The 16,127-nt window shown below is 45.7% G+C and overlaps 1 protein-coding gene across 1 annotated transcript in view; it reads right to left on the bottom strand.

Annotated features, from left to right (window-relative positions):
* Positions 1-9,152, bottom strand: part of LOC121833392 (extensin-like) — a 35,868-nt gene extending 26,716 nt beyond the window's left edge. Inside the window, exon 1 of the mRNA XM_042286626.1 lies at positions 8,858-9,152. The gene's annotated coding sequence lies outside the window, so the exon portion shown is untranslated. The remainder of the gene's footprint in view (positions 1-8,857) is intronic.
* Between the last annotated feature and the right edge of the window lie 6,975 nt (positions 9,153-16,127).

Here is a 16,127-nt window from a genome sequence, read left to right as displayed (position 1 = left end):
TCCAGTAACCTTTGTTATAAACTCCGCATTTGTTTCACCTCATGATTTAAAAAAGTATAAAATTGCTTGCATAATGAATAATATGCTAAACTCAAACAATCCACTTCCAGCGAGTATTTTAAATCGTAATGCTCGACTAACAAGGTCTAACATATCCGGCCACTTTAATTTGCAAGGATGTCATAATGCATACGGTGGGCGACTAATAGAATTCTGCGGTACTAAAATCTGGAACACTAGACCATCGTCAGTCACACAATCTAACCATTTTTACAATTCACTAAAACAGAATATATTTGTGAAAAGATGCGTCTACGTTTATCTTAAGCCGCACTCCCAATAAATACAACTGATGTTTGTTTGTTTTGACAGTATATCTGAATAATTATAATAGCATTAGTGACATTGTTTTTTTTTTTTATATGTGACAGCTCAGTGTCTACATCGCTCGTTTTGTTTTATGATTTCGTGCATTTTTAACAGTCCATGTTTTCATGCATTAATAAAAATGGGCCCAAACAAGCCAAAATAGCTATGGGCGCAGATAGTATTTTCAGTAAATCTGTACTGTTGATAAAAATAAAACGCGTTTGAATTTGAATTTGATGACTTACCCACCCATCTGGTACATATTCCATATTCATTATCACCATCATCACTTAAATCACCAATGCCATTGTTGTGGCCAGATGGCATGCAGCTTAGGATGTCTCGGGGCGACTCGGTTTAGAAAGGTACACTCACAATACATATTGATACGCCAAAGTGTGATTCGTAGCAGATTTGATACGGGCGTAGGTTCCTAAGTGGAACGTCCAAAGAAGGAACATGTGATAAGCAAAAAACGTTCTGCTGTAATACTGCATCAGTGTACAAACAACGCAAATACATTTAGTTATTAAGCTTCAGGAACAATTAGGTATGGCAAAGCGCGCAGAAAACAATGTTTATACCCTTATTTTCAGAGAAACTTCCACCTAATGTCCGCGTCGTAATCACATCCCGCTACTGCTGGGTTCCGCCGCTTTTCAAACACGCCGCGAAGCCGCCTCGTGGGCTATACTAGAACTACGAATACGCGAAAATCTAGGCGATCTGTATCATCGATGATACCTTGGGTGTCCAAAAGTTAAAACTTCAAGTCGAAACGTTTTTTTGTTTTTTGTTTATGTTTTTTAATTGAGAAGTCGACATAGCTTGTATGATACGGAGGGAGTTAGAGAAATAAATCATTTGGTGCCCATAATAGATGTGCGCAACATCAGGAATAGAAAAGTGATTAATGAAGTTGAAGATTGATACTGGTAGGTAAAACGTTTGCATGTCTATTGGTTCATTACGTTTATTATATTTCAAAATTTACTACGAACGTAGGCAACATGTTCCTTGTAAGACATGTTCTAGAAAATACATCAAGAGTCACGACATGACCACTGATCACAGTAGTGAATGCATCAGGACTATATTTTACGGTAATGATTTTGGTTAGGTTTGTTCTATAATGTAGTTGCAATTTCTAACTTTTATATGAAGAGAGTTCTCTTCATACTAGATGCTTAGTTTTAAAGGAAGAGTTTTGTTTGGTTAAAGAGGAACCATGGAATTTTTTTTTTTTTGGCTACCCAACTAATTATATTTTCGAAATCACCGGTCATTTCCGGTTTGCTCTCTAGTATCGCGAAATTCGGAATAGTTATTGTGAAATCGGCAAGTGAAAGTGACGCCGAAACTAACATTCAAATATGCCCGCGCTTTTCAGTGCCGTGACTTCGGAGGAAGGCAGGCTTGCAAGTCGGGCGGGCGGTTTAAAAATGGACTATGCCGAGAATTTGTTTCGGGCTGCTCTGCGGTTACAAGAGCGAGCTTTTAAATAGTTCATTTCACACTACGAAACTGTTTGTAATCAGTTGAGAATAAGGACTACAATTCAAAGAATGGACCCCTGCCTTTTGCTGACGTCGCTTTTTCATTGTTGCCGGTAGAGGCTTTCGCATTGCAAAATCGCGGTGAGTTCCAAAATTGTGAATGCAATAACTACGCGAATTTTTTCAAAAATATTTTGGACCGATATTTGGGGGACTATTTAAACGATGTTTGTTGATGTGTTTAGCAATTTTTCAGGCAAATCTGGGACTACGAATAAAACGTAGTACCCTTTAGTAAAGTGTGGGTCTCCTAAGCAATCAAACTCGTATCGTCCGGAGAAATGCTCTCATTTCGTTTAAATAAAAAATAAAAATAAAAAAGGACTTAAATTGTCCCTCGGGAAACACCAAAATTAATGTGGAGCAAAGAGGACCTATGCTCGCGTATGGATACAGGCAATGGTTCTGAATTTGGGATTTTAACAGGTAAGAACTTTGAAAGCCATATGAAGACAATTCATCTCAGAGGATAGCAAGGTCGAGAGAGTCGAATGTCTTGCTGAACTCAAGAAGGATGCCTACTGTTGACAACTTTAGGCTCTAAATATTTCGTTTTCAAAAGTGCGAGAAAATTATCAGAGTCCGCCATTGTTGGGGCACGCACTCTGCGCATGTCTAGACCTTTCCAAAAAAATCCCACAATGCGTCTCGCCAACTAACGTTGACATTTGTGCCGGATGGTATTTGATGGTTCAAAAAATTAAAAACAGCTCAAAGACACGGACAAGAACGAGAAGGTAGACGAGCAACAATCCGCTGTAGTCCGTCGGCCTTCTCCTTTTTGTCTGTGTCTTTGCGCCGTTTTTTAATTTTAAAGCCCTGGTCAATCAAACATTGCACAACACGGCACGGGGAATTATGGGATCGTTTCGATGTACGCTCGGGCCGGCTCGTACGTCCTGTACGTCCTCGAAGTTGCTCACTTTCTCCCATCTTACCATTGCAAGTTGAAAAGGCAGAAGAAAAAAAAGCGAATACACGACAAAATTGACACGTACCCTGTTTTGTTACCGTCATGCTTTCTTTCCGTTTTAGTATGGCGAAATGCCAAAGAAACATGAACTGCTCCGTGTATATATGGGTACTCGTTCACGCGCCGTACATCGGATTCCGTAGTGCGTCGAAAAGACGATGGGTGGCGCTGAGTATTTCCGGAATGGTCTATTATAAACAAGGGCCGAATCAGCGTTCGACGCAAACTCGGCTCAGCTCGCGCCAAAAGAGAGTAACGCTGCGTCGGGGTTCGGCGAGGACTCGGAATACATAACACTTCTCGTTCAAAAAAAAGAAAAAATGGGTTGTGTGTATGTTTATACAGCCTAGAACTTGGTCTGCCTCACAGGGGCGACGAGTCTCCCAGCTGTAGATGAGCAATTTAGCCACTGCAGTACAGCCGCTAGCCTGGGGTCTTTAACGTGCACCACGCAGTAGTGATACACGACCGCACGCCGGTACGATGCTCTTCCATATCGAAACGGGCAGGGCACGGTGGGGCAGGGGCGGGGTGGGTTCTGCAGCGCGAGCTTTCGCTCCACGTGCTCCGAGCTGGTGTGCGCTAGACCACTCGGCCACCGATCCCCCCTCCTCGTTCCAAACAAACATGGCGACCGTCCAAGTTGCTTACTTTTTTTTTGTCTATTGTTTAGTGTAAGCTATTTTTGGTGGAAAAAGTGCGCATTTTGACTACCTGAATTTTCAAAAATCAAAGTGAGGTTTGATTAACATATCATGGCTCTTTTCATCCCAATTCAATTACGCTTTTGGCCGGGACGGTCCCTTCTTGGGGTCCATTTCTATCGTCCCGTCATTTTGTCTCAATGAAGCTACGTACCCCATTTTTGTGGAAACCCGCATAGTTCGACAGAAGAAAACCAAAAGAAAATGTTCCCTTGCTAGAGACCTCATTTTATTTAAACAAATACCATGAATATGTACCTCACATAGAGTGCAATTTCAAGTTTTATATGGTCATGTCTCACAATACATTTTGTTTGCTGAAACGTGTGGGGGAGACGTTTTTTGTGTGACTGAATTCGTTATGCTTTGTTTCACAATATTTTCTCGTTGTGCAACCCTTTGACGATCAAATTTTCCCAAAACAACGTTTTTTTAGTGGTCGGATTTTGTTTTCAAAGAAATAGTATAAAGAAAGAGTCAATGCACGGGTTTTTCTTGACTATCTAGCGAAACACGTACATTGCTTGCAAGCTGGTCAGGTTTTGAAGCATCAGTGGACCACTTCATAAATTCGCCCCCGCGCGCTTTGCATTCTGGGAAACCTGTGGGCCAGGAGCGGAGCGCGTATGCATGTTGCTTCCCACTGATTCCCCTAACTCATAATGTGGCATTACTCCGTGATGAGGCGCTCCGAGTTTTGGAATAAGTGTATTTGAATGTGAAAAGTTGTCCCCTTACTTCCATTCGGTTTCATTTTGGCGTATCCGCTAGGCTCTCATCTTCTGAATTCAATTCTGAGGAGCTTTAAAATTCTGGAGCACCCGACATGCGAAGCGGCCGTCCCGCGCCAATCACCTGAGAGAAATCCTTAATTTCAAAACTATTAATAACACCAGGTAAGTGAAACAATACGCGAATATCACGATTAAAGTTTGCCAAAGACAGAACAAATAGCAACATCTCCCGCGGTGCCTATGGTTTCACGTTTTGGCGGGCACTTTCAAATGTGTAATCGCCGACGAACATGTACGGCGACGAATGTTAAGGGGCTAAACAATGAGAAGAAAGGCCCGATCTTAATGAAGAACCCCCCAAAAATGTAAGTTTGTACATTGAAATCAATTGCACGTTGCAGAGCTTTTATCTCTGCCTCATCCTCACTACCGCCCTTCCCCCAATGTCCCGTTTTCCGCCCCGAGGATTCTGGTCACCTTACTTTTGGAGCGCAGAATTTTTTCATTTTGATCAAAGAGTATGTGTTTGGGGACCATTCTTGGAATGAAAAAGAGCGCAAACGGCAGGCATGGCCCACTTTTAGAGTGCAACTCTTAGGCGGCCGTTCGTAGCTTAAGCGGCGTCGCCGTCGGCGTAGCCGGGCGTTAGATTATGGGACGTTTCCCATAATGACGTCACACGTGACCCTCGTGACGTCACGTGTGACGTCACGAGGAGGGGAGGAGGGAGGAGAGGAGGAGGCAGGGAGGAGGAAAGGTGGAGGGGAGGAGGAGGAGAGAAGGGAGGGGGATGGGAGAAGAAGGAGGAGGGGAGGATTAGGGGAGTAGGGGAACGATAGGAGGAGGAAGGAAGATGAGAGGAGGAGCGGCTATGGATGCGGAGGAGAAGCATGCCCTCCTCTCCGTACCCTCCCCTCCTCCTCCTTAAGAGCTGCGCTCTAATTCGCCGTTACTCGGAGTTGTACACATCTTTCATTTCTTAGTACTCAACCTATTGAACCTGAACGGGTTCATCGCTCGATTCGATAGAATTAAATTCAAATAAAAGGAACGGGTGCAGTGACATAAATATCGATCGTATACACCCTGTAAAGTAGGCCATAGATTTTATAACACGTCTTGTACACGCCGAAGTGCAGTGACATAGCAAAAGGAGGTCGCTGGACTCTTAATTTCTAATTTAAGTTAATTATATTTAATTTATTTGGATTGAACGACGAACGCGAACACTTCCGACATTGCGTTCTGTTCGCGTTCGTCGTTTGGGGTTCAGCTTTGGCCGCTTCAATGGTCAATAGCTTGAAAACAAACAAAATAAATAATTAAATTAAAAGAGCACATGATATTTTTATTTAATTTAATTACTATACTTATTTTAATTAGGTGATGAACGCGATAGTAAAGGTCACCTAAAGATAGAGAGTGCAGTCATAAATAACATTCATATACACAGTGTAGAATATAGAGGCACGGAACAAATACGAAGAATGCGAAAAATTGTCTAAATACGAAATTCCAAAAGTTAAAGAAAAATTTTACGGCAACGACCTATTGAAAGTGTAGTGTCTGACAAACCAAAACAGTTCTGGAAAATATTCAACCCCAAACCGCACACTCCTCTTGCTGTAACTGATGACGAAGGACAAGTTCTGTCTGATGATCAGTGTGCTGATTGCGTAATCAACTATTTTTGTTCCATCTTCACCATCGGAAATCTTCACGTCAATCCGGAGCTTCCTGCCTCCACTCATCCGTCTATGGAAACCATTATCATAGACTATTCTGCAGGGTTATCAGCGCCATTGGAAATCAGAAACTTTCCTCAAGTTCTGGCGATGACTTCAACAACTCAAAAATACTTAAAAATACAAAGCATGCGCCATCTCTGTTTCTATCCTATAACAGGCTGAAGTTGCGCCAGTTAATTCATAATGCAAAAGGAAACGGTTAGCTAGAACGATAGGGACAAAACGCAGAGGGAGAAGCAGAGACATACACACCGCTGACTATCAACTGAGATTTTATACCTCTTCTTCACAACTTTAATCCAAAGATTTACATCTAAAGCAATGCCAATAAATCAACCTAAATACTTACATGACACTACTAAATTAAATTAAATTATTACATTTGGTCACTTTACATTTTGCCCTGACCCACACCACAAACCACCACCGACACATATCCCTCTTATTCCCTTTCATGGTGCCATGCCACATTGCAAAAAAATTGCAGTGGCTTAGCTCGGCTATGCCAGGATATACGTAGCGTGAGCTCAGGTTCAGCTGGTTATTCTTAACTTTCCTGGTTGTCTAGGATTAGCATGATTATCATGCTTACTGCTGCCTCAATGACACACACACGGTATACGCATTACGTGACAGCAGCAATTTCGCTCTCCTTCTCCATGGCTATACCAGACTGGCAAACGCCCCGTTATGTATACCCTGATACCTCTGCGCATGTGCACAAAATGAGAGGCACTGTCAGGCGGCTCCGGTGCAGCGTCAGACTTGGCTACTACGCAACGGAGGCGCACAGCTGGGAACGCGGCGGCGCCAGTGCGTCTGCCGCGCCTATGACGTCACTCCTCTGGAATGCGCAGACCGGCGAGGCGCGCGCGGCGGCGGCGGAGCGCGCCAGCTGTGCGCCAGGTGACGTCACTGCTCCTCGCGCATGCGCAGCACGGCTCTCCAGGAGCCACGCGAAACTGCTCAACCTCGGCCAGTCTAGCTCACGCTACAAAACTGCCTTTCTTTCTTGCTGACCGTGACGGAGGGCATGCTCACGCAGCCATCGGCGCTTTCCTCAACGGCCAAGGCCTCGAGAATCTCGCGTGCAAAGGTTTAAGAATAGAAACGCTGCTAAAACTTGGCCTGCACCCGCACGTGCGGCAATGGGCTATAAGGTGCCCAGCCCCCGTGCCCTGAACCGACGCTGAATCAATTGAATAAAAGTTTGTATTTTAAAATAGTTTAAAAAAAGTCAAAATATCTGCTTTTGATCCTTTTTGGTAATGTTGGGCAAGTTCCTACGTGTGACATTTTAGAGATATTTTAATTAACTTAACATGACCACAAAGCTCGAACCTAATTCTCTTCTACGGATACGTATTCAATATTATATGAACAAATTTTCATTTGAATGAGCAAATGTTTCGAGAGCCTAGCAAATTCGGAACCGATTTTATTAAAAAAAACACTCTTCATATTTGCTTAACGTTTTATTGGTAGCAAGGTATCATAATATATATCATAAAATTACAATATATATCTTTCGTAGCGTTCAAGTTTTCTCTTGTCAATTTCTAGAATTAATCTTCCTTTTTGCTGTATGTTAATTGTGCATCAATACAAAGACGAAAGCTGTTCATGAGCACAAAAATAAACAAAGGAATGAATGAATGTTACTTTGGCCTGTGTGCAACGGCTTTTCGTTACACTCGAGTGTAACGCTTTTCACATGAAATCCAGCCCAAAAACGCATTTTACGTTAAAAGGACAAACACGACTCAGGTTTTGTTTACATGTGAACTGCCATGAGTTTACCTGAACGAATATAAGTTGTTTTTTAAATTTCACGTCCTCAATTGCATGAAAGCATAATAGGATGTCAACGGTGGATGACATTGTGGTGTTTTTCTTTATAACGAGCTCTCTGTCACTTTACAAAGACCACATAGAGATGGCGTAGTCATAACTCGCGTGACGCGTGATTGTTTTTTCTTTTAGAAAGGCGATTATCAACAAACAGAAGAACGATATGCTTTCGCAGCTTTTACTGTGTATCACGCTAGAAAAATGAAAACCTGCAGCCACCGTTCAAAGAGTCTCGTAACCTTCCACCGATTGCCATTCATCGTCAACAGAAGCTCCGTATAGCTACTTGAGTATACAGCGCAATATAACGCCCTAGTGTAGATCAACTAAATATGAGCATATAGAGTTACTCTATGAACACCTCGAGAACTAGCTCCCTGTCTCGTCTATCGAGCGAATGATGTCTTCCGCTGATGGTGACTAAAGCGCCCACTTGAGGATGTCTCATGGCTTCAAGGTCACTGCACTTTAACACCCAGTCGCTCGTCACAATACACCATAGAAGAAAGAAGTACGCGAGTTTTGACACAATCAGAGATACATGCCCGTACTCTAGCTGACCCCTACCTCATCCCAGTTGTAGTAGATAGTTCCGATGACCCCGATAATTGCCTTACCAGATTTCCCGCGGGTATTTTGGCGCATGCATCGTTTGGTTGTCGCTCGTCGTTATCTAAGTTATCGGAACCAAATGCTCAAACTCCCTCATTTTTCGAGTCACTAGTCCAGCGAAGTCACTGGTGTTGTCTCGAGTCACTGGTAGAGCTACATGCCAATCTTTTGAGCTCCAGAATGAACGCAATATGGCGAGGTGTCGGCTACTCCGACTCCATAGTCCATACTGACGCGAGTCACGTGACTCATCAAGGGGCGCGGTGTGGCGCGCTGCCGGTAGGGCCGAGCGGGTGAAGCATGATCTCACCTGAAGCTCTGCGGAAGTCCGGCGAGGCAAGTGGCAGCGTCGACATCGTCGTCGTCGTCGCCGACGCCCGGCTGGCCCGGCGACCGTCTCCGTCCAACCCTCGTTTGCGCCAGGCTCCAACGCGAAAGGGACGAGAAATCAACGAGCGCGCTCTGCGAGCACGACGCTGACGACGCCACGCAAAGCGACCTCGCCGTCGGCCGACTGATAACCCGGAGCCCCCCTTTCCTTTGTTGATCGCTTTCGCGCCGATCCGATAGGGCCCAGCCCCGCGGCAGCGCTCTCTCGCCGCGTTCACTGCGCGTCACGGCGTCACCGGTGGACAAAGGCAGACGCGCGTCGTCGTCAAAACGCCCGAACGGAAGTGCCGGCAGCGCGCAGTGGTCGGCCGCATCGAGTTTCTCTCGGCCGCGTTCCAAAAAGCACGCGCCCGCGCCTCTACTACCGAACGAAGGTCGCGTGGCCGAGGCCTCGCGCGTCCTCCCTGTCCGCCAAACTTCCGCAAAGTTGGCGGATTCCGTCAAGTTCGCCGAGTTTACCGGGAGTTGTAATAATTGTGTGTTTGCTCGGACAGTTGGTGAGCTCCAATGGGCGTCCGCTGTCGCCGCTATCGATGAGAAATTTTAGCCCATGCATCACAAACCGTCGGCCTTTAACGTGCACCATGCATTAGTGATATACACAATCGCACACCGATGCGAAGATTATTCAGATCGAAAAAGGGGTCCCAGCGGTCCGCAGCTTTCGCTTCACGCGATCCGAGGCGTTGGCACACTCGGCCACCGGTGCCACGTCAGTGATGGACATTTTCCGAATTCCCCGACCAGCGAGGAGCATGCGGAACAGGCCCCTCCCTTGAAGCCCTCCCCCCTTTCCCCTCGAGCAGAGCGAACGCTAGAGACGAGGCGAGAGATTGCTTCGGTCAAACAATTTGTATATGCTTCGAGCGCGTGTGAGCGCCATTTTTGTACGAGCAATGGGACACGAAGAAACACTACAGTGGGTGCAGACTGTCTTCAGTACGATTTATTAACAGTATGACCGCGGTTCAAGGGAACCCAACGAATATTAGTTTTTGTTTCGTTTTTCTTTGGGTTTAATAGTTACGTTTTTAAAGAAATACAAAGGGACATTTACGACTCAAGTAGGACTGAAGAAGAAGAAAATTGACGAGAACAAAGACAATGTCAGGCAGAGTCGCGACTATAAAATGCATATTCGAACTGGGTAAACGAAGCACGTATTCGGATATTCACGCGGAAAACGAGGAACGAAATCGATCATCGATCAGCGGGGGTCTACATCGCGTGGATGAAAACAAAGAAACCAAAGGGTTCAAATATGTAGAATTACGCTAATCATAATCACGAACTGAGTGAAGTATGGACACGCGGCAATTAAATTTCCAATTTGATGCAAGGGACCTTTTCCTTTATATTGCCAAATTGCACTGAGCATAAATGTGGACGACCAAAATGAGCAAAAAGTAACAACGACAAAAAAAAAAAAAACAGCTAAGCCCCAGATTCCCACAACATCATGGGGGCGCTTGCTTCCCCAGTTGTAAGGGGCGGGGCAAGGCATGTGTTTTGCCCCCCTCCCTGAAACAGTCGCAACTGGGCAGAGCAAACACTGGTCGACGGCGCGCAAGGAATACCAAAAGCACCGCCTCCCGGTCCTGTAGAGGGGGGGGGGGGGGGCTGATTTGCCTCCCCCCCCCCCTAAAAAAAAAAAAAGTAGTTGGTACGCCACTGAAAAACATCCTCGCTTCAGGAAATAAGACGAAAGAACAAAACGTCCATTCATGGAGGGGTGCTAAGCGGAGCAAGGCGGCATTAATTAACAAAAATCATGGAACTGGAATGTTTCCAAACTTAACACTGTTTTGGGAACATCTATCGACTGTTCTGCATGGAGTCAGGGACAAGTTCCATTCACGCTCGCTTTTTTTTTTCTTTATTTTTTTTAGGTATTGCTTACGATTGGTGTCAAACGGCAACGGTAGTTGACATTTTGCGCTATATCTTTTCCTAATGTGAGCGATGAATGGAGCGAGCGAGCGCGACAGCTCAGCAGGGCATGACGTCGGAAACGGGTGTGAATCACTCTAGAAACCCACCTGGAACCAGTGCTCTCCCCCAAAGCAGGCCGTTCGCTACGGCGAAGCGAGAAATGCGGGGCCGCAGTGCCTTCCTCGCGGGCGATGCTACTCTCCGGCGCACTGGTGCTCAACGAGAAGCGCACTCAACGGAGCTATACTGATCCACTCGGACCTGGAACGATGAACACCTCACTTTAGTCACGAAGAAGGCGAGAAGGGCAGGGAGTAGCTTCAGGTGTCCCCAGCTCCAGCGCGAGCCTTCGCCAGCGCTTGGGCGTCTGGTGGCGTCTCGGCGCGCCACCAAAGCGGCGGCGGGGGGGGGGGGGGGGGGGGGGGGGGGGGGGGGGACTTATGAATCGCATGTTGGGGGCATTCGAAAAACACGCCGTTCTGACCGTGTCAGTGATCGCAGCACTGCTTTGCGCAAACTGTCTTACCCAACTTTACATCGCTGAGATTAATAGTTAGAAAAGTTCCGGACGCCGGCCGTGAAGATCTGGCAGCGTAGCGGGGACCATTTGCTCGAACCTTGGCAGACATTCTTCAGGTTTTAGTGAAATGTATCGGAATGCAGCGAGGGGGGGAGTTTCACGCAAATGGCGAAGCAGTCGGATTACTGCCGTCCAACCCACGACAGATTCGATGAGTGTATGTTTAGAGGGGACCTTTTACTTCTTAGAACAAAAATTATAACGCGGCGCAGAATTAATATTTAATGTCGTCCTATGGGAATAATTCTCTTCTACCGAAACAAAGTACCTGCGGCTATATTCTGGTGTTTAACTCGGACCGAACTAGACTAGCTTTTCGCGGAAACTGATTTTAATCAAAATTTCGAAAATGGGAACAAACTCGAGTAAATACACATTACAGATACCGTAATTGAGCCCTTATTTCATTCTGTCTGAACTCTTCTTCCAAGCTTAAAGAAAGCCTGTAGCGCCTGTACCTGAAAGTGCCTCGTGAGCAAGGCACTCGGCGCATGTGCCATAGGCTCCATGGGGCGCTTGCACGAAAAGCTCTTTCGCTTCCGGTCAGCCGCGTTCCGCCATGTTAATGAACAACGTCCGCCCTTTACCCATTAGTTTACCTACACACGACTAGGTATTGGGATCGCTTTGGCTGTCGGCGAGATGCGACGACGGAACTCAATAGACCGTTTTTGTGGTCCGTACGCAAAAGCTTCGCGTACGCGACGTAGTTACGGGTCGGAAGTGCGCATGCCCCAAACGCAATAACAGGGCTAGCGTACTGCGTACGCACGCAACGCTGAGGATTTTGTGTGGCAGTCTGAGGGAAGCCCTCGACAGATCTCGGGCCCAGCGAGCGCGCAAGTCTCAAGATGGCGGTTGCCTCGACTGTCGCAGTGTGGGCAACGTGGCGTTCAATTCGGCAGTTCTTTCCAGGACCTAGCGCAGTCGAGTCAGATCGCCATGTTGGATTGGTTTCGAAGGCTCGTCGGCTGCGGTTCGTTGTGAGACGGACTCTAGAGATGCTTGGAACTGAATGGAGAGAAGGAAGGCGATGCTTGGCATAAAAATGCCGCTTTGAACGTGCTGGTCGAGCACTGAGACCGCCAGCTCGAACGATCCGGGTAATTAACCCTGTCACGCAGTACTGGCCTCTGTCCCAAACACACGCTCACACAACCTTTACACCATACAGAAGGAGCCACAGTAACGTCGCTCATACAGCACACAGCCGGGGTCACACTGCTCCCACACCATTCAGAAAACAGCTTGCAATACTCGAATCACCGCAACGTCCCTGGTTCGAATGTGCGCGTGTCCAGGTTCTCTCCTTGAACTTATTGCTATGCTGCATTCGAAGCACGGTTTGCGCAGTGGCTCGCGTTTGAATTTGTATGCAGACTGTCCTTTGTATAATGTAAAAGCAGTGTGACCCCGGCTTACGAGAGCGTGCGCTGCACACATAATGACGGAATGTTCTAAGGACACGCTTCGGGCATCTTCGAAGCATGTTTGCTTCGTGCAGTCCCACGACATGTTTGCTGACAGTTCTGTATGACCTCCGTCATGCGAGAAAGAAACACGCCCCAGACCTGCAGACGGAACCTGACGTATCATCATCCGCGGCTTTAGGGCTCCAGGCTATCCCCTACCATAAGCTGAGACCTGTCTTTAAATCGTGACGGCCTTTTTTCTTTTTTTTTCTTTTTTAAAAACCTGTTTTCCAAAAAAACAAAATACTGCGATTTGTTTTTCATCTCAAAAGCAAACTATGCATTGCCGAACGCTCAGTTTCCGCCTAAATGTAGCGCTAACGGTGCCCAAGTTTCAGAGCTGAACCTGTCTTTTTACGGAAAAAGCAGTCAGAATATTTAATGTGCATGACATGATCGATGCAATTATCAAGTACCCCGATGTTTCAAACAACCGAATGGAGAGCAAGGTTTTAGACTCATTTGCCCCGTTGGATAGTCTTGACGAGTCCTCCGAAGTGGAGAAAGTTCAGGACCGCGATTCAAGAGCAATTGCAGTCCCCGACAGCACAAATTAGAATAGTTTCGCCACCTCCGTGCCGACACAAACTAAATAATAAATTCACCTCGAAAAAAAAAAAAACTGCAAGGCGATGCGTTGTTTCAGCTTTCGTGCAACACATCTTTGCAAGGAGCGTTTTTGTAACGCCCCCTTACCAATTTGTGAAGCCGAGTGCTTTCGTAATACACTCACATGTGCGAGAAGGCACTAAGACTCTCGCTGTCATTTTCAATTACGTTCCTGTGTGAAGTCACGTTTTCTGCATTGGTTCACACAAATTCCAAGTCACTAAACTGGATGATGTTGAGTAAGACTAATGACTTCGATTTTGTTCCAGTGAGCTTGACGACAGCAGCTCTGTTTGCAGCATACAAAGATACTTTCCACACCGGGCGTGTACTGCGAGTGACAGTTCATATCGAGAACCTAAAAGGCTATAACGTAGTCCGGGCAGCTGCAAATAAAGTCCCCTTTTCTGGTCCTTACTTAGCGTGCCTTTTTATGACCACTTTCTCGCTATCAATATTGTACCGAGGAGAGGTCCCTGAATGGCCTCTGAGTCGGTTATCGTGGTCCGCAACGGCCAAAAGATTGGGAACCGCTGCTCTAGAACACCTCTGATTGGATACATTATGTTTTTGGAGCATTTGTAAGACAGATAAAAAGTGCCGAATGACAGCATGGTGTAGTGCACTGTGAATAAACTATTAGAGTGATGCAATGGTCGGCATATCTCCCAGGTTATAAGGAAACCCGGACCTCGAATCCTGGTTACCACAATACTGCTTTTTGATTACTTTGTCATTTTTATTTCCATTTGATCAGCACGGTTCAGTCATACGCCCACATAGAATAAGCCTTATACGCCAGTGGCTCCCCTCTGCCGCAAACTAGCAGTTGCTGAATACCCTCGACTGACCAATTTATAGATGCTAAAATAATAAATTATAGGCAACTGTCGATTACTATAGACGCACACGTCCAGTGGTGCCCCTTTTTGGGGAGGCAAAAAAAAAAAGGTTTTCTTCCTTAATACTTTTTTTCGTGACTATGGCATTGGATTTCCTTGTAGCCCATCATGCCATGATGTGCTAAAAGAAATTCCGCGGCCAGATCATAACAATATCAGAACAGGGGAGTTCCTGACATCGCTATGAATAGAATATAGTTAGAAATATCAGGAACTCCAGAGTTCTTTACAATATGAGCCCGATCGTATAGCTTAGGAGATACCTTCCACACGTGAGTTATTGCCCACCACACAAGACTTAAAAAAACAGCAGCATAAATTGCGGTTTAATAATATTTCTAAAATATGATATGGTTAGAATGGGATTCGGGGAGATAAAAAACGATCGAAATTTTTTGTTAAAATTAATGGTGCGCATTGATATTTGCTAACTGTTTAGAGCGAATTATAAATTATATTATTCATACAATTCTGTATTGCATGTTTGCCTCGCTACGCTAATTAAGATGGTTCGTGGTTATGAACAAGTTTTACAAGCATCTCAAGTTTTATATATGTGTATACAGAGAAAGAAAGACGACAGGGCATTCGATCCACCAAACAAGAAAAATGACAGTTTTGTTCCAAGTAAGAATTCAAATAAGAAAAAAAAGTTGAATCCTTCATTCGTAACAAAAGCTGTTTACCCAACATATCGCGACCGCACGGCCGTGGTGACCCGGGGCAGAGTGACAGGGCGAAACTGGAAGCACGCCACGCAGCCGCTGAGAAGTGCAGACGTCAAGGAGGAACGCCGGTGTCATGCGCATACATTTATGCTCGCAAACTGATCGCGAAAGGACGTGCGTCACCGGCCTGGCGGTTGAACTACTGCTTTGTCCAAAATGGGGCCCATTGGACCGCAGCCTTAAGGAAGACGCTACGTCTATTGTAGGGGGCGAGAGGAGCAGCAAATAAAAGCGTGACACAAGCTTTCTGCGTCTTTATTCATTTCCAAAGCCAGCTTCCCGCGCAAGTAAAAAATCAATCTTGCGTTTCGAAAGCAGTTACTCAGTCTTCTCGTCATCAGTGCTGCGATGTTAAACGGAGACAATCGATACCCAGTTACTTCACGCACTTTGCGTCTTACCTTTGCTACTCCTTGAGCCACAATTTCTTCGTCAGCACCGTACATTACGGAGGAGTACCAATCGCGAAACCAAACGCCGCTCTCGAAAAAGCAAATTCGAAGCAGCCCACTTGGCTCATTGCTGCACGTGGTAACCAGAAAATATCCCGTCGCGAGGCGAGAACGAAGATTAAATCGCTCGCAACCAGAGGACAAGGTTAAGGCCGCGGTCCCACTGAATGTGGCAGTTTAGGTACTTTTTGGCAGGTGGCATTACTCATCTCCTTTTGAATACTGTTTTGTGTGATTGATGTCATTCGAAAGGCAATGCAATCCTCTTTCATTTGATATCATGTATGAGTTGGTTTTTACTGTTCATGCGCGTTTGTAGCGTTGCGAACATGATGGCGCGGACCCTCACTTGCTCCGCTAGTTCATGTTTTATGAAGGATCCATTAAAGATAACACGGTTCCAATATAGCAGTTTTGTTAAGATGATGTCGGAGCAGAATGTAACGATACACTTTTTTGGTATTTGCACTACTTTGTTTTTTTCATCCCTCCAAATATTGCCCTAAAATTGACAT

This window comes from Ixodes scapularis, unplaced genomic scaffold, assembly GCF_016920785.2.
Source record: "Ixodes scapularis isolate PalLabHiFi unplaced genomic scaffold, ASM1692078v2 PGA_scaffold8__174_contigs__length_109621045, whole genome shotgun sequence".
NCBI lineage: Eukaryota > Metazoa > Arthropoda > Arachnida > Ixodida > Ixodidae > Ixodes > Ixodes scapularis.
The sequence above is the reverse complement of the archived record's forward strand: the minus strand, read 5'-3'. Positions and strand labels throughout refer to the sequence as shown.